The sequence below is a fragment of the Ceratotherium simum genome, chromosome 3 (assembly GCF_057802395.1).
Source record: "Ceratotherium simum simum isolate JZ-2026a chromosome 3, ASM5780239v1, whole genome shotgun sequence".
NCBI classification, from domain to species: Eukaryota; Metazoa; Chordata; class Mammalia; order Perissodactyla; family Rhinocerotidae; genus Ceratotherium; species Ceratotherium simum.
Window position 1 is genome coordinate 52,194,776 of NC_141902.1, and position 18,555 is coordinate 52,213,330.

General features: G+C 41.6%; 1 protein-coding gene across 5 annotated transcripts in view; it reads left to right on the forward strand.

Annotated features, from left to right (window-relative positions):
* The window catches only part of CGNL1 (cingulin like 1), a 157,137-nt gene that overhangs the window by 36,561 nt on the left and 102,021 nt on the right, over nt 1–18,555 (forward strand). The window lies entirely within an intron of this gene.

The window sequence follows — 18,555 nt, forward strand, 5'->3', positions numbered from 1 at the left end:
TGGTTCCAAGGTCAAACTCTGTACTAGTCACTCATTGAAATGTTCCTTTTTCCTTCTGTCGGTCTCAGATTGCTGGGGGAAGAGTCTCCTTCCTTCCTTCATTCATTTAATTCATAAACAATTGCATTATGTCAGGCATGTTTTGGGGCACTGGGGGCAAAATGGTGAGCAAAAAACAATATAGCCCCTGTACTCATGGATCTTACAGCCTGATGGGGGAGACAGACATTAATTAAAATAAAAAACCATAGAAATGTGAAAATACAGCTGCTGTGAGGAGCAGTGCTGGGGGTGGGTGTAGGGAGGTATTGCCCAGGTATTTGCTGGGCTTCTGGGTTGGATCTACGTCGTTGGGTGGCAGACACTGTCTTCAGCTGGATGGCTTGGGGCTTTGGCAGCATTGGGTCCAGATCAAAGCAGGGGTGGTGGTAGCCTGGGCTCCAGCAGGGGACAGTCCAGGTGTCTGAGACATCGGGGACACAAGCGTTTGTGAGAGAGGAGCAGTTGGGAAGGACGTGGCTGTGGAGGGAAAGGAGACTTCCTGCTTTTGGGTGAGGGAGCTGAGTTCTCAGGTGGTGCTTATTAAGGAATGTTTTAAGTGGGGCTTTATCTTGGCCATTCTTTCTGTTCAAGCCAAATAACACCCCAGTCCATGCTTCCTGTCCCTGTGGATCCCCATGGCCAAGCAAATTTAATTAATATCTTTCTCCCTGTAATTGCCTCCATCTCGTCTCGTTTTTCACTGCTCCTTTCTTGCTCTCAATCCCTCTTTTTTTCTCCTGTTTGGTTTCTTCGGTTCTGCTCTGTGACTAAATCAGCTCTTCTGTTTTTTATCCAATTAACATTTCTCTCTTGGAGAAGCACATTTTTTGACTCTGAGATGGAGGAGGAAGGGGGCAGAGTTCTGTCTTATATAAGCAACATTGGTATACGGGTTTTAATGGTCATTCAAACTCTGCTCCAATGTTGTCTTCTCTGGGGAAGGTATATCTTCTGTGTTTGCCCAGCTCGCTTTTTGTTCCTTCTCTCTTCCACAAGATGCAGTTTGCAAGTTTTTTAGTCACGTAGGTCTACTCTTTGTGGGAAACTGTGCACAGCTCATAAGTTAGCGCCGCATAATGATATTCATACCCCACTTTGTGCAGTACTCCGAGCTCAGGAACTTGCTGGCTGTCTCTTGAGGTACTGTAATGTGATGCTCTGTGTTCACTGGGTCCTGGCAGAAGTCTAATCCAGGAGCAGTGTTTTGAGACCTAACCAGGATGGTTTGCCCAGTGAACTGTTGAAGGACATGAGTATCTCCGTTCTGGCCACCCAACAGACCAGAGGGGTAGGACAAGTCAGCAATTGCAAGTATTGGCTCTGGGGTGACCACACTGACCACAGTAGTGGGTTTGACTGCTTGGTGGCTTTTTAAAATTAAAAAAAATTTTTTTTTTCCTTTTTTTTTTGTGGGGAAGATCAGCCCTGAGCTAACATCCATTGCCAATCCTCCTCTTTTTGCTGAGGAAGATTGGCTCTGGGCTAACATCTGTGCCTACCTTCCTCTACTTTATATGGGACGCCGCCATAGCATGGCTTGACAAGCGGTGCGTTGGTCCACACCCGGGATCCGAACCCGCGAACCCCGGGACGCCGAAGCGGAGCGTGTGCACTTAACCTCTTGCACCACTGGGCCGGCCCCATTGGTGGCTTTTTTTTTAAAGAATGCTTTTTATTCTAGATGAGTTTTACATTTATGAGAAAATTGTGAAGATAGTACAGAGAGTTTCCATATACCCCCCACCCAGTTTTCTCTATTAACAACATTACATCTGATTTGTCAAAATTAAGTAACAAATATTGGTAAATTATTATTAGCTAGATTCCATACTGTATTCAGATTTGCTTAGTTTTTATCTAAAGTCCTTTTTCTGTTCCAGGATCCCATCCAGGATACCATATTACAGTCATGTTTCCTTAGGCTCCTCTTGGCTGTGATAGTTTCTGAGACTTTCCTTGTTTTTGATGACTTGGACAGTTTTGAGGGGTATGGTCAGGTATTTTATAGGTGTCCCTCTATTGGAATTTGTCTTATGCTTTTCTCATGGTTACAGTAGGGTTAGGGGGTTTTGAGAGGAAGACCACAGAGGTAAAGAGCCATTTTCATCACAATATACACTATTAATATGAGTTATCGCTACTGATGTTGATCTTGGTAAAGTATAGACTAGGCTGAGGTAGTGTTTGTCAGGTTTCTCCACTGTAAAGTTCTTCTTTTTTCTCCTTTCCATACTGTCCTCTCTGGACAGAAGTCACTATGTGCAGCCTACACTTAGGGAGTGAGGGGTTATGTTCCCCTTCTTTTAGGGCAGAGTATCTAAATCAATTATTTGGAATTCTTCTGAATGGGAGATTTGTCTGTTCTTCCCCATTTATGTATTTATTCAATCATTTCCTTATATCCATAAGCACACATGGATATTTATTTTTATCCTTGGGGTTCTAATCCAATACTACTTTATTTTGTTGTTCAAAGTGTTCCAGCTTTGGCCATTGGGAGTGCCATGTCTCTTGGACATAGCTCCATCATTGTGGGCATTGTTTTTTTTTTTTAAAGCTCTTCCTTACTTTCTGACACTACAAGATGCTCCAGGCTCATCTTGTATATTTTGTGCTCTAGTCCTAGAATCAGCCATTTCTTCAAGGAGCGCTGGTTCTTTTTATTGGAGAATTTATTGGTATTAGAAATCAAGGTCTGGGTGCTAGATGTGCTCATTGGTACTGGGGTGTTGTTGCTTCTAGGCCCGCTCAGCTGACAGAGCAAGGAATTACATGTGTATAATGCATATAAATGTATTTATAAATATGTAACCATGTGTATCTATATTAAGCTAAACATGTTTATACTGATGTTTCCAACTCGAATCCGTTATCACATGGATCGTTCTAGCCTTTTCCCCTTGCATATTTATAACCTCCCACTCCAGCAGTGAGAAACAAGGCTCCCATCTATTTACTTAATTGTGCGATTCCAGTATACATGTATAGTGGTTTCAGAATTGTTATTCCATCCCTCAATGGGAAACAACTTGATGAATGACAGTAAGATACTTATGTCTATTTCCTTTCCTTTTGGTCTTACAGACCTCACTCATTTCTAGAGTTACTTAGATCATTATCTTTTTCTCTCACCCACTTCAGTGAGGTTGTTGCATATATTTGTAATACAGTTAGATTCTTTTGGTCTGATGGCTCTTTAAAAGAGAGAAATAGGAAGATAAAGACTCAGTTATTGGGGAACTGAATTAGAGAAAGCTTGTGAATAATTCATTTTCTTATGTCTTCCAAATGTTCGGTGCTGCTGGATGACAGGATTCTTGTAATCTTTTCTCCCTCTGCTTGCGTTTGTTCCTACCCATTTGCTGTGGACTGAATGTTTGCATCCCCCCAAAATGCAAATGTTGGAATCCTAACCCTCAATGTGATGGTGTTTGGAGATGGGGCCTCTGGGAGGTAATCAGATTAGGTCATGAGGGTGGGGCCCTCATGATGAGATTAGTGGCTTTAGAAGAAGAGGAAGAGAGAGATCTCTCTTCACACATGTGCACTGAGGAAAGGCCATGTGAAGACACAGCGATAAGCCAGCTGTCTGCAAGGCAGGAAGAGAGGTCTCACCAGGAACTGAACTGGCTGGCACTTTGATCTCTGACTTCCCAGACTCCAGACTGTGAGAAATAAACTTCTGTTGTTTAACCCACCTAGTCCATGGTATTTTGTTGTGGCAGCCTGAGCTAACACAGCATATTATATATAGAAACAGGATAGGCACCCCTGGGCTGCTGAGGAGCCCTTTCTAAAACCAAAGTTCCCAATTCCCTTGCTGCCTTTAAACAACAGAGGGACCCCTCTTTCCTCCAACGCATCTGGGGTAGGAGATGGGTCCAGGTAACATTCTTAGTGGTGCATTTACATGTGAGAGCTTCAGGCTGAGGCCTACTCTATTGGAGTTGTCTGAGGATATCTGATGGGATGCTTTGGCAAAATGAGCATTAGGATTGAGGGAATGCTTCTCAGTGGAAAGATTATAATTACCTACTTGGAGGAAAACATAATCCCTTTCCCCGAACATACCGAGCCTACATGAGAGCAGGAGGGCCTGGTTTTAAAAGCAGGAAGCATGCTGGGAAGGGTCGTAGTGTGCGCTCGTGGATGGCGCAGAGCTGGATTCGAGTCCTGGCTCTTCAGTGCGGTCAGCCTTACAGCATCGTGTGCTCCTGGGTGCAGTGGGGCCACTATTGGGGTCCTGCGCGAGGTCGTGAGCATGGAAGCACGTTGTAAACCGTAGTATCGCAATGTGGATGCGCGTGATTGTTAGAAGGTCCAGATTAAAAGCCTCAGGTTCCTTGAGGCAGATTTTTCTCTTGGATGGTGATTGTGGGTTTTTAATGTTCTTTTATTGTTAAATGTTTTCAGCTTCCTTAGACAGGTCATTGTGTCTTCTCTCTACAACTCTGCTCACTTCATAGATGTAGAGAAGTCATAGAAGCTGTCACTGGCGTAGGAAACAAAAAGAAGCCCGAAGCTTGGGAGAAACGTGTGGCCCCCGATTTTTTTTTAAAACACCTCTTAGCTTCCAGGGAGGGACTTCCTTTCATTGTCTCCTTTTTATGTTTCTTCCTTTTCCTCTTCAGTTTTTTCTCTTTGTAGTGATTTTTCTATGTCCAGGATTTAAAATTTTTTTTTTTACTTTTATTGCCTGTTTCGTTGTACAACTTGGCACCTGTTTTGATAGGAACCTCTGCTTCCTGCTGCCCTCAGGACAGTCAAAGAGGAGGTGGTAAATTTGTCTAGGGCTTCACACCATGATTTCCACTGCTGTGACTCAGAGAAGGCTCCCATTGGAGAGATCTACCCAGGAAAACAAATTAAACTTTGGTTTTTAATACAAAACTTTTCTAAATTTAGCCCATGTGAGAAAACTAAGACATTTAAGTACTTTCTCTCTTTTTGCAATGTTTTTCTATGTGATCATCAGTTAACCACCCAAATTCAAGTGTGTGTGTTAATGTTCAACATTAGGCTAATGTCCAGAGGTTAGTTTTGGACATTACAGTTCAGAGTAGGTTAATCAAAATACAAGCATTTAGAAGAGCACTGGTATGTAGTATGAGTATTTAAGAGTTAATTACATTATCATTATTATTGCATACTACAGAATTGCTCCTGTGTTGCATGTTGTGGGACACTAAGACAGAGGAGTGACCTGACGTCAGCATTGGGTGTAGGTGGAGGAAAGTAAACTGGAATTGCTGTTGCTGTGTTACTGACGAGGGAGAAGTGATGATGGGGATGGGAATGGATCCCAGAGCAGAGGTTTGGGTCTAAAGACTTGGAACTAGGAAGCTTGAAAGTGGCTTATCTAACAGAAGTCAGGGATGTGTTAGATGGTCTCTGAAGACCTTCCTACCTTTAGAATGTGGTTCTCTGTAGGTCTCCCTCTACCTGGAGTGGGACAGGGGTGGGCATTAATAGGTCAAGGGGTTCTGTAGAGGAAAGGTAAAAGGAGTGACTTTTTTTCCGGGTTGGATTCTTTTATCAATGTCTTTTCTGGCGTTCTCAGAGTGAAAAGATATTTCCATATGCTTCTGCACTTGGTCTTTTTTGTTTGTTTGTTTTTGTTTTTTGTGAGGAAGATCAGCCCTGAGCTAACATCCATGCCAATCCTCCTCTTTTTTTTGCTGAGGAAGACTGGCCCTGAGCTAACATCCATGCTGATCTTCCTCCACTCTATGTGGGACACCCGGCACAGCATGGCCTGACAAGCAGTGTGTTGGTGCTCACCCGGGATCCGAACCTGGGCCGCCAGCAGCAGAGCACATGCACTTAACCGCCAAGCCACGGGGTCGGCCACGCACTTGGTCTTAATTAAACACAGGCCGTACCTCTTCAGCTGCTCTCAGCATACCCTTAGAGATTCAAATGCACCTCAGGACAATAAGCAAATGCCAGAGGAAGGGAAAAGAGTAATATTCCATATAATTAGGTAAGCTCTGGCTCAGAATTCTTTGAGCATGAATACCAGGTCATTAATACCAGGTTATGCATTTTATTTGCACCCCCAGGCTGCAAACACTTTCCTGGGGAGAGGAAGCAAATACAGAGATTTTGTACTGAGGGGGAAGGGAGAGTTGGGGTGGGCAAGGGAGACATTAAGTTTTCCATGACGACCTTTTACTTTTATGTTTTTATTTCTGTGATAGTTAACATTCCTTGAAAGTTGTCTTTACTCCGTTCTTTTGTTAGCCCACTCTGGTTGGGCTTTCATGACTTCCCCTCCAGTGATGAAGTCCTTGTCAAGGTCACCTTTGATCTCCATCCTGCCTAATACAAGGATGCTTCCCTGTTCTTCATCTGCTTGTTAGCAGTGTTCGGCTTTTCTGACCACTTCTTCCTTTTTGAAACACTGGCTTCTCTTGGCTTCTAGGCCATCATACTCTCCTGGTTTCCTCTGACCCACTGGCTATTCCTTCTCAGTTGTCTTTGCCTCCTCCTCCTCTTCTTGACTTCTCAGTGTTGACGTGCTAGAGCCTAGACCCTCCTGTGGATCTTGTTAAATGCAGATAATGATTCAGTGGGTCTGGGGTAGGGCCTACAATCTGCATTTCTAACAAGCTCCCAGGTGATGTTCTTACTGCTAGTCTGTGGAGCGAGCTGTGCAGCGAGGAGTTGGAGCTGTCCTCAGCTTCTCTATCTGCACTACTTCCTAGCTGAGCTCATCCAGCCCCTGGCTTTAAATAACATCCTGACTCTTACTGGTGACTTCCCACCCACTTGGGATAAGACCCAGAGTCCTTACTGAGGCCCACAGACCCCGTGATTTGGCTCCTGCCCACTGCTCTGCCCTCACCTGTCCTTCCCTCCCCATCTCCCACTGTGTTCTGGCCAAGTTGGCTCTCTAGATGATTCTCACTTGCCTAGCACATTCCTTCCTCAGGAGCTCTAAACTTGCTGTTCTCTCTACCTGGCACTCGCGTGGCTTGAAAGATCTCATCATCTCTTTCAGATCAAATGTTCCCCTCTCAGAGAGGCCTTCCTTGACCACTGTATCTCAGATGGTGCTTTACCACCACCACCTTGCTCTCTCCTTACACTGCTTCGTTTCTTCATAGCAGTCGTCACTATATGACTTTCTTGTTTATCATCTGTCTCTCCCCACTAGATTGTAAGTTCTATGGGGCAAGACTGTCTCTCCATGTAAGTGCTGCAAAAGAGTGCCTAGCACAGTAAAAAGCTCTCAGTAAGAACTTGTTAGTGATTAAATAAAACATTAGTATTGGCATATTCTGAATGAGCTGGATGACCACTGGATACTACCGCTCAATTCCAATGGCCGTGTTTGTAATGGTTTGGGTTTCAGGTTATAGTACAGTATTTTAATTATCACAAACTATTGAAAAAGAACTGAGATGGACTGGACGAATAACTGAGGCCTTCATACCACGTGAAGACCCAATATTTTTATGGCAGACTGCACAAATGAAGGTTTCATAGTTGTTTGCATAAAAAAGCTCACAGAAAACTGCACAAGGTAATGTATGTGCGATGAGATCCTGAGGGCCTGCACTGCCGTGGGCGGTGTCTTCCTGTCCACACCAGGTATGGTGCTTTAGTTTCAGCAAATGAACATTATTCTCATTAAATTCATGTTGTGAATTTGAATTGTATTGGTTTTGTGTTTGTATTTAATGTGCAGATTTGTTTGGTTTTTATGGTAACATAAGATGTATGATAGTTTGATGTTTGTACATTAAGTGAATACTGAGGGCCTTTGAAATTTTTTCTCTAAAGGCATCTGTACATTATACAAGCTTGTAAAAGATTAAAATAGAAATTAATCAGTGTTGAAGATGTGGCTGAGGACAGGGATACCTAGGAATAGGTCTTCTCAAAGTGCTTGTGAAAAGCTTTTTTTTTTAACAAAATAAGGATAGTAGAGGCTGTGAGTGGGCTATTAAATTTTAGCATGGTTTCAAGATAATTTAACAATATCCGTATTCATATGAATACAAAACAATATACTGACAAACCCTAAAAGGCTAAAATATGTAATACTTTTGTTTACATAATTGAAACTTAAATTTCTGATTGCTAATTCAATTTCTGATTATTGAAAAACATCATGAATTGTGAAATTTCCTTATTGGGCACATCTGTATAAAATAAAGATAATTTAAATATAAAATAAAGGTAATAGAATTGATGGCCTTTACCCATCAGTGCCATGGCCTGGGTTAGGAAGCTATGCAGGCAGAAGCTCCCAATTCTAACTTCTGTTCCAGGCCCTTCTGCCGTCCCCTGGCTCCTAGACACTGGAGAGGAAGGGATTCTGCACTTAGGAAATGGGGCCCAAGAGGGAGACAAGTTCTTGCTCTGAAAGGAGATGTGAATGGTTCTTCCACACACATTTCATTTGTATGTGTGTGTTTGTTTATATCCTGTTCATTTCTGTCTTAGCCTCTTCCAGCTGCACTCACAAAATACCACAGACTGGCTGGCTTATAAACAACAGAAATTTATTTCTCACAGTTCTGGAGGCTGGAAGTCCAAGATCAAGGTGCCAGCATGGGGCAGTCTTTTGAGGACCTCTTCCAGGTTCATAGCTGGTGCCTTCTCTCTGTGTCCTCACATGGTGGAAGGGACGAGAAGCTCTGTGGGGTCTGTTTATAAGAACGCTAAACCCGTTCACAGTGGCTGCACCCCCATGACCTAACCAACTTCCAGAGCCTCCACCTCCTAATACCATCATCTTTGGGGGTGAGGATTTCAACATATGAATTTTGAGGGGACACAAACATTCTTTCCCTATCAACTTCCAAATATAATCTGAGGCTTTCTTACTAATGAGCCCAGCTATGTGGAGCTGTGAAACCAGGGAGACTGGGGCAGAATATGAAGTTGGGGATGGGCTGGGAGGGCTTTAGGAAAGGAGAAAGGGAGCTGAGAACCTCAGAAATGCTCAGAAGATCTGAAAGAATGGTCAGTTCTTCAGTTACTTGAGTAACTGGCAAGAACAAGATATAACATGTTTGGTGTGACTTTGGGGTCTGGGACAGTCCCCCTTCCCCTGCTGCCCACTCAAGAGTTCATCAGACTTCTGGTGTCATCAAACTTTGGCGGTAATACTATCTTGAACAACAGACAACCTGAATTTATACATGTGGGAATCTGCTAGGTTTCTATTTTAAAAGGTTTATTTTAATTTTATTTTTTGATATTTTGAGTGACTACACAGTGTTATCTTCTGTTTGTTTTAACGGTCACACTATATGATATTCAGTAGGTTTCTGTGGACAAATCCAGGTGCCTGCCATTTATAGCATAGTCTTTCTGGATCCCCTGCAAACAACTGACGGATCCATTGATGAGACTTGGTTGGTTTGTGAGTTGATGCCCGCAGGGAGATGGGAAGGCTGCTTGCCGCCAGCTCTCCCTGGGTGGCTGTGGATTTGGCCATCATATGGCCAAGTTTCCTCATGATGCTGACTCCTTCAGTCTTTCTCTGATGAGGACAAAGACAGACAGATTTCCCTGGTTTGATCTTGTTTTGAGTGACCAAGAAGAGAGACTTTGCAGGAGGCATAACATATATTCCAAGGGAGAATATTTAGCTTTGGAATTCACTTTGCAGAAATCCTCTTTGAGGAGTTTTGGAACTCGGGCTTGCTACAGCTGGCTGGCGTTGTTGAAATTCCACAGTGTCCCTTTACTCCTCTTATGAGATGCTTGATAACCCCAGGACCTATTTTCTACTTTTGAAACACACATATCTTGTGAGCGTGGTGCCTGGAGGCAGGAAGAAAAGCCACAATGATGCTGATGATCAGATTCTAGTGTTTTAAACCATGATGCATATTCCAGTTAGAGGTAGTGGTGTGCCTGAAAGATGGGCATAGGGGATTAGTTATGGAAAATCTTGACATAAAAAAAACTTGTTCAGATATTATAAGGGGATTCAGAGAGCTCTGTGCATTGTACGTGGTTAATTAGTTCATTCATTCATGTATTCACTCAGCACCTGCTATATGCAGGACGCTGTTCTGGGTGCCGGGGAAAATGGCAAGGAGGAGACCTCCCCGAGGAGTGACACTTCTGCTGAGATCTGACAGACAAGAGGCTGCCTTGCTGGCACACCAGTGTAGAGGGACATCTCTATGGTCCACAGCTGGCCAATGACCATGTCAGCGTAACTGTACCAGATACTGTGGGAGGCACAAAAATGAAAATGTGGTCCTTGTTCAAGAAAGAGCTCAGGTCTTAGAGACAGAAGGTCTAGGTCTACATCGTGGTGCTGCCCCCGAGTTGGTGTGAGATCTTGGGGACATTACCACCCCTCAGAGTTTACACATCTCTAAAGGGGGGAAAATAGAATCCCTTACTTGGGGGCCTGCGAGGATCTGACCAGACAAGATGATATAAGGAAAGCACCCCACTTGCCTGGCACTGTGGGGGGATGACGTACATGTCTGACTCAGAATCAGTTGAAAAACCTTAAAATGTAGTTGTTGGGACAAAACTGACGTACAAAAGAGCCACTGCTGGAGCACTGGTGCTGAACTGTGTAGAGCTGACCATGTGCTGGAATGCCAGAGACGCCAGAAATTTCTGGAGTAGGTGAGACTGGAAGAAAGAACAGGATTTTTGTAGCTGAAGGGAAACAGTGTTTTACTGGAGAAAAAAATGTTGCAAGTAGAGGTTGTAAAAACCGTGTGAGGATAGAAGCTTCTCTTGCCTGGTGCCTTCCTCTTGGTGCCCTGATGGCCTTAATGTCAATAATGTGAACGTGAGCATAGGTATGCACTGAGTCTGAAGAGCTTTGCAGGGCTCAGTGTTGACTATAATGTAAAGAGTGATGAGACTGAGAAATCTGAGAGGACTCCACTGGGTTTTGGGAGGTAATTTATTTCTTGGACATTTTCGCTTCAACAGGGGTAGGGTTAGGTGAGTATTGTATGTCAGGGATGGCAAGCAGATTTGATTTTGTGTCTACACCAGTCGATTGGCAGTGACTACAGGGGTACAGTGTTGAGGAGGATTCTGAAGCTAGATTTGGGCTTAGAGAGAAAATGCACTAACCTTGTATTGATATGTTTGGGCTTTGGCTCCATATAGGAAACTACAGCACAAATGTCGTGGATCTCTTATTTCTGGTTAAGATCTTTTCTGTGTACCTGGCAACATAAAAACATTCATTTATTCAGGCAACAATTATTTATTAAATTTCCACAATGGACATAGCACTGTACTTTAGATTCTCAGCCCTCCAGTTGCTTAATTAGTTAATAAATTATTTCAGGATGTTGGTGGTTAACACTTTTGGTTAACCAGTGGGGTTTTTAGCTTCTGCCTCATAAGTATTTAAAAACATTTTATGGTCCAAGTCAGCTTTCTTATGGCCATAAATGCCAAATTGAAATTTTTTTCATTTCTTATTTCCTGTTATTTCATTTAGCATACAACAGATGATTTGATTTTCCCAATTACCTTATGAAGTCATCATTAATAATCTGACTTCAGAGATAGGAAGACATGCAGAGGAGTTCAAGAACTTGTCCAGAGCCCGGATTTGACCTGAGTCAAATGTTAGACATATTCCTCACCCTTCACCTGGGTGTTGGGCTCCATTACTCGTCTTCAGAATTGCAGACTTCTGTAGCTTAGCTCTGCATTGGTGGGAGAACTTTTTGAAATCACTTCAGGGTCAAGAGATGAGAAAGGACGAACAACATATCTTATCATTTTTGGGTCATGAATTCTGTATTTTTTCAGAGACCACGTGGGATATAAAATATCAGTCACTGAATTTTAAAATTAAAGTTGGCAATATAAGAACACCATAAATTAAATGGTAACGCATGTGCTAATCAGGTAAGGAAACAGGAGTGGGATCAGAGCCAACAGAAGTGGGACAGAGACTGATGTGGCGGGAGACCCTCCCTGGGGAAGGGAGTGGGTGGACTTCCAGAGGTGGGGTGGAGGGTCCCAGGAAGTCCAGGGTGGCCCCTGCACTCCAATCTGAGGGTGGTCAGATTACTTAGTCCCGGTGAACTCTGATCTTCATGATCCTCTGAGGTCTCCAGCCCTAGTAGAAAGGACCTTCCTATAGGCTTTTCTTTTCCCTTTTGCCTCCCTCCTTTTTGTATAAGGTGGTGAGTTTAGGGGGAAGCTGCAGCACTCTGTATTAAAATTTAATTTTTTCCCCCAACATAGAAAAGTTTTGGTCATCACACTCATTTAAAGAGATTCAAACCATACTGAAGTGTGTAAAGTAGACAGCAACTCTGCTGTCATTTTCAAACCTCAAAGTTTTTTTTTGAAATTGTTTTCCCAGGGAGTTTGGAAGGCTTGACCCTGTGAGACATTTCCTTTGAAATCTTAAAAGTTTGGTCAGTTTCCTGTGTTTGCGCTGCAGAACAGATAGATAGATAGGGAGAAAGAGAGAGAGAAAGGAAGCAAGCAAATAAAGCTCAGGTTAGGGAAGGCTGCCTATTTCTGTCATGTTTGGGAATACATTGAAAAACCAGTATGCATTTTGCTAATCTTGGTTTTTCCTCCCTCTGATTTTTCACTTTTATCTAGTTGAGTTTTTAATGTGGATATTCCCACACAAAATTCACGTCTTCCCACCAGTCTTACAAGCAAGTCCTTTAGGAGTAATGTTGTGTTCACTCTTCAGAAGTTTTAGCTGGTGTGTATCATCAGGCTGGCAGTGGCTTCCCTCTGAACCAGGCAACCACTGAATCCCATTCAGGGAAAATGACTTTTTGGTTTGTGGCTCCCTTCTTATTTCCTGGAATTAAGCTCAAGACGACACTGAGGCTCGTTAGCTCCCCATCCCTGCTTTAGATGCTCTTTTAAATGACTTGTATGATAAAACAGAATTATTCATTCCAAGCCAACATATGTGGAGTCCCTCCCCTGTGCCAGGTGCCACGCTGGGTGCTTGGCCCAGCCTGTCCTGGCCGATGGGGACTGTTGTCCTGAAAAGGGAGGGCAAACTATGCTGGAAAGGTTTCTCATTGCCTGGCTGCATATCCACAGTAGCCATGAGGGCCTTTGGAATGGCTGGTGAAGATGCTTCCAGGTCTTGGAGGTGCCACAGGGATTAGATTGGAGAGGCGGGGATGTGTGGCCCAGCATTGTGACTAATCTCTGTGCTCAGCTGATAACATGTGATGGCCCAGAGAGAGGAAATGTTTCTATCTGGCATATGTTCATAGTTCTCCCAAGTGCTAAGCTCTTTGTTCTTACTCACAAACACACTCATTGATCTCGCTAACTAAAGCAATTATCATCATTTAGCGATCTTTTCCAAAAGCATTATTTCCACTCCAAAGCACCACTTTTATTTGCCAAGTGCCACAATGTTACATCCTGGCAATTGGTCAGCATTTGCTGCCAAATTATGTAAGCCCTTGGTTGGGCTTAGTCCCCGACTGAGCAAGTGTGGCTGTGGAGCGCATTAGGATTGTGACGTGGCCTGGTGTCTGAAAATGGAGAACAGCTGTCCTTAAATTCATTCATTAATTCGGTGTTTACACTGTGATTGAGAAGGAAATCCATATTTGCTTAAGACACCAGTGCCCAGCTGAGAAATGTCATTCCGTGAAAATATTGGATTGAGGTTTGTTGTCAAGGAAATGTAAATTGTGGACATTTCATGAAATTCAAACATGTGGATTAATGTGCTAACAGGGAGCTAAGATTGTAATAAACCAAGTGGCCTTATTCAAAGATTGAAATGTAATTAGTCTTGACTGTAGTAGCAGCAACTAATGAAAAGGACTATAAAACCCTAGAAAACAATTTTATTAATAAATATTAGAAGATATATTTTCATAGAAAAGGCAGAGTCAGCATAAGAAGAGATTATTGGTGAGTAAAGTGAACTCATTTAGTAAATAACATTTAAAAAAAGCATCACAGTGGATAAATTTGTACAGAAGCTCCTTCTGTTAAAAAAATATTTGTTCTAAGTCTAATGAATACAAAACTTCTAGAGATCCAGAATAAAACACGCCACTGCTCGGAAACAAGGGATCAAGACACACCTGGTCATTTGGGTCTTGGCCTTTGCTTCATCACTCTAAGGCACAGTTGCTGGTCTTGTGCTAGTATTGAGGAAGATAAGCTAGATATCTCCTGTTCAAAATGCCACTCAAAAGATAGTAAAGGAATGAAAATTAAACCCACAAAGACAAACAATGGCGGTGGCGGCTTGGCGGAGGAGAGCTCTGAAGCAGATGGAGGAGTGATACTGAATTAGTGGAATGATAGATGCTTCAGCCTGAAGTGCCGGCAATATAGGAATGAGGTGATTTGCCTGCAGAACTGCTGAGAGGCTCAGAGATGGAAGGCATCGGTTACTGCAGAAGGCAGGGTGAGGGGCCAACATCTAGGGAATTGTTTAAGAGCCTTGAGAGCTGGAGCAATTAGACTTCCAGGGTCTCCTCTGCACCCTGATATCTGACCCCCTCCCCACCCAGCAGCAGACTGGAGGTCTGTTCTCTGGAGAAATTGAACTGGAATAATGTTGGAAGGGGGTGTGGGTAACTGAGAATGGGGGGATTGAATGAGTTCTGGGACCTCCATGCTCTCCCCGGTCCTGTCCCACAATGCCAGCAACCAGGCCCGTGTAGCCCCAGCAGTGGATTGCAGGATTCTTTTCTTGAGAAATCGAATAGCTCCAGAAAAAAATGCCCCCAGATGCTGAAATGTGTGGCTCCTCAGTGGAAAGCTTGGCACCTTTTTTCCCCATATTAGCTGACGTTCATCAGCTAATAACTCCTCTCCACATAAACAGGCTTCAGTCTGCTTTTAGTATTTCACTCTTAAATCCTTAAATAGGATCAAGCAGCCAAGGATTCGGTTTATATTAGGAAAGCCCTCAATGTGAAAGACAGGGACCAAAACCAACAGGAAGCAGAAACTTTGCAGAAGATGGAGATGTTGCAGATGGTAGAGAAAACAAATGTTTTTGAAAAAAAGTTACGGTTAATATCCTGAGAAAGAGAGACAAGCTATTTCGTGTCTAAAATAAGAATAACATTTATGAAAGAGAAACAATTAGAGAAAAACAGATATTGGAAATTACAAATTAAATGCTTGAATTTTTAAAAAATAGTTGATGCCGTATCTCTCTAAAAGTAGAACAAAAAAGACAGAGTTGAAAAGTAGATGAGAAAAGAAATTCGAAAAATTGAAATTCGATCTAAAAGATTCAACATTACTAATAGATGCGAAAACCAAGAACAAAATAAAATGGTTCTCTGAACATTATCACACAGGAATAATACAAGAACATTTCATAGAACTAAAGACATGAATTTCCAAATTGAAGGAATATATTAAGCCCCCATGTTTTATAAAAGTGCCCAATTTTATAAACCCTCACTCAGGCACGTCATTGTGAAATTTCAGAACACCAGCGACAAAGAAAAGGTCCTGAGACTTTCAGAGAAAAATAAACAGGGCATACATAGAGGAAAGGATATCATAATAGCATCAGAATTCTTAACAGCCTCCCTGGAAGCTAGAAGATAATGGAGTGATACTTTAAAAAATCTGGGATAAAATTATTTCTAACCTAGATTCTAAATCCAGCTAGACTACCAATCAAAAGTAAGCATAGAATAAAGACATTTTTCAAAATACAAGAACTCAAAAAAGTTTCCCCCTTGGACCTTTTCTTCAAAAGCTACTAGAAGTGTGCTCCTTCAGACCAATTGGGTAAACTAAGAAAGAGGAAGACATGAAACTTGGGAAACAAAATAGCACAAAAGGAAGAGAGCAGCTAAACCCTAATATAGGGTGGGAGGATGGAAGACTACAGAAGGGAGGTCACCAGGGAAAGATCACCAAATTATCTGATATTTTGATCATCTGGAAGTTAATATTGGTAAGCATCTAATAGATGTGATGTAGCTGGTAAAAGGATTTAGGATAGGTATATAGAAAACAAGACAAGTAAAAATAGTTATCAATTATTAACTCTAGAAAAGTAAAAGTTTTATAAGAAAGGAAAGATGACCATAGTCTACAATTTGGCTCTTTAGTGAATAATATTTATATAATCATAGTACTATAAGCAGTTGGCTCTTGATTTTATTATTGGGAAGCTAGCAGAATGAGAAATTCATATGTGTGGTGTGTCATCTACCATATGTAAAACTGATAAGTTAAGAAATTGCAGCTAGGCATATTACTTAGCAAGATGGAGGTAAGTACTAGGAGAAATAACTAGTATTTGTACTTGGTTTCCTCTGGGGAATGTGATTGGGATTGGGGAAGGGAAGCTGGAGAGTACAGGTTTTCATTCTATCTTGTTTTACTTAGACTAAAAATTAAATTATTTAAATATGTTAGTATAACTCAGATGAAACCGAAGGTAGACATAATGAAATCATTGGAATCGGTGAGATGATGAATATTGCAAATACATGTGCTTCTCCAAATTGTTCCTATCTGTAAAATGGGAGGTGATGAGGTCTAACATGTTTCACATTTAAAAGAATAATCACTAAGCAAAACTGACAGCACCATGCTAGTAGTAGGAGGCGAATGTATCCAGGAAGACCCAAGGCAAATCAGAAAGACAAAATAAGGAAGGATGTGCTATAGCTGAACTAAATAATTGGTCGGGTTGTATGTACGTATTTTAAATACCATGCCTTAAATAGAGACTACACCCAGCACCCATTAAACATTGACAAAAATTATCCATGTTATTTGCCCACAAAAGAGACCTCAATGCATTTAAAAAGAAAGAAGTAATAGAGACTTCATTTTTTGACTACAATACAAGTAGAAATTAACAACATACAGAAATACAGACCCTCCAAGCCAAAACAACACAACAAACATACTGGATATGAAAAAATGTTCTCAAAAACAACTCTTGGGTCAAAGACAAAATCAAAACCACAAGTTGAAGCTATCTAGAAAATAATAATAGAAACATTACTGTGGTGGAAACTATTGGCTGCCTTCCCAATATCCATTCTCTTCTCTCTTTTTACTAACAGAACATTGGTTTTGTTGAGAGTGTCAATGACTAGCTAAAAAACCCTACTTCCCAACCCCCTTTGCAGGTGGGGGTGGCCATATGATTAAAGTCTCACCAATAAGATGTACAGGATTATTGGTGAGTGGGGCTTCCAGGAAATCTCCTTTAAAAAGAAGATTGACCATCAGTTGGCCTAATAAGCCTTGGGCATATGTGATGCTGGATCAACCATCTTATAATCATAAGGTATCTAATACATGCTAAAGGTAGATGAGTAGAAAGATAAAAGGGGTGTTCCTCAAAAATATCCTGGGATTTATTCCAGCACTGGACTCTCTACCTCTGGGGGAAAAAAATCCTAACTGTTAAGTTGCTATTTTGGGTCCCTTTGTTAGTAGGAACCAACACAATTCCTGACACAGTCACAGCTCACAATTCATGGGAAAGAATTAAAGAATGAAAATCAACATGTGAAGCATGCAAGTCAAGGAATTTGAGACAGAACAACAAAATAAAATAAAGGAAAGCAGAAGGAAATAAGAAAGATCAAACTAAAACTCAATAAGTTAGAAAATTAAAAAAAGAAGATTGATAAATCTAAGAGCTAGTTCTGTAGGGGAACAACAGTTTAAAAAAATGGACTTATATTTTTACCTGCATAATCAAGAAACAGGTGAAGAAAGCATGAATAAACAAAATTAGATAATGAGAAATATAGAACAGATGAAATGATTTATACCTTGCAAAACTCTGTGCAAATAAATTAGAAAAGGTGGCTTGAATAGATGATTTTCTTGGAAAATATGCTACTAGATTGATTCCAGAATAGAAGGAAAACTCAAAAAGGCTCCTAACAGTGAAAGAAATGAGACAGTTTATCTGTGACCAGTTGTTACTGCTCTTTCTGCATCTCCTTTGCTGTTGGAGTCTTGCAGAGTGATAGAAGTGAATTTCTGGTGAGATAACCTCCGAGTGTAGGGCGGGGTGGGCGTCCCACCTGGTGACTTACGTGCCATCTCTGACAAGGGCGGCCACACACCAGAAAGGTGGAGGCTATGATTCTTGACCTTAGGATCCATCACAAAATAAAGAGCCCTGAGGCTTCAGCTTTTTATAACATTTTTCAGATCAATATGTTACTTGAACTGTTTTGGTAAGAAAAAACGATAATTATTTTTAATCATCTACTCTTACTGTCGGTCTCACCAACAACTGATTCCTTAAAATGTTTTAAACAGTATATCCAAAATAAATAGTGATGAAGATTTCAAATCAGGATTGTGTGTAAAAAAGGTTGAAAGGGTTGTTTTGACAGGAAAATTAACGGTATAGGAAAAAAGAAAAATGGTGACAATCAGAATGCCTTAGCTCTTAATTATTTTCATGGAAAAGTAACTTGTTCTGAAATGCTGGTAACTGGAACATTCTGTTGGTTAAAAATAAATAGCATGAAGTGTGAGGTAACCAATTAAGGAAAAAACAAAGCAACCAGAACAGCCCGTCAGCTATAA